This window comes from Camelina sativa, chromosome 7 (assembly GCF_000633955.1).
Source record: "Camelina sativa cultivar DH55 chromosome 7, Cs, whole genome shotgun sequence".
Taxonomy (NCBI): domain Eukaryota; kingdom Viridiplantae; phylum Streptophyta; class Magnoliopsida; order Brassicales; family Brassicaceae; genus Camelina; species Camelina sativa.
Window position 1 is genome coordinate 30,338,521 of NC_025691.1, and position 1,023 is coordinate 30,339,543.

Sequence of the window (1,023 nt, forward strand, 5' to 3'; positions counted from 1 at the left end):
GACCGCTCCCTCGGTGGAAGGGATTTCGATGAGGCTCTTTTCCATCATTTTGCTACTAAGTTCAAGGATGAGTACAAGATTGACGTCTCCCAGAATGCTAAGGCTTCTCTCAGGCTCCGCGCTGCATGCGAGAAACTGAAAAAGGTTCTAAGCGCAAATCCTGTTGCACCATTGAATATCGAGTGTTTGATGGATGAGAAAGATGTTAGGGGTGTCATCAAGAGGGAAGAATTTGAAGAGATCAGCATCCCGATTTTGGAGCGTGTCAAGAGGCCTCTAGAGAAAGCGCTCTCTGACGCGGGCCTTACAGTTGAAGATGTACATATGGTCGAGGTTGTTGGCTCTGGCTCTCGCGTCCCTGCTATGATCAAGATCCTAACTGAGTTTTTTGGCAAGGAGCCCAGGCGTACAATGAATGCAAGTGAGTGTGTGTCAAGGGGATGTGCCTTGCAGTGTGCCATTCTCAGTCCAACCTTTAAAGTTCGCGAATTCCAGGTGATGGGCGCATATCTATGCTTAAGTAAATGTGCAACCTTAGAACTGCTGTACTCCATGTTATCTGACAAGTCATTTTATGATCTTTTGTTGTTCTCTTAAGGTTCATGAGAGCTTCCCTTTCTCAATTTCGCTGGCGTGGAAAGGAGCAGCTTCCGATGCCCAAAATGGAGGAGCTGAGAATCAGCAGAGCACCATTGTTTTTCCCAAAGGAAATCCCATTCCTAGTGTCAAGGCTCTAACGTTTTACCGCTCTGGAACATTCTCTGTTGATGTGCAATACAGTGATGTGAAAGATTTGCAAGCACCTCCAAAAATCAGCACATACACAGTATGATCTTTCCCCATTGTCATAACTATGTAAGATTCTAGCAGTCTTGTTTCTCATGGTTGATCTCCTTTTTGTAGATTGGTCCCTTCCAATCATCAAAGGGCGAGAGGGCAAAGCTTAAAGTGAAAGTGAGATTGAACCTGCATGGAGTTGTCTCGGTTGAATCAGCAACTGTAAGTTCTGTTGTTATATTAGAT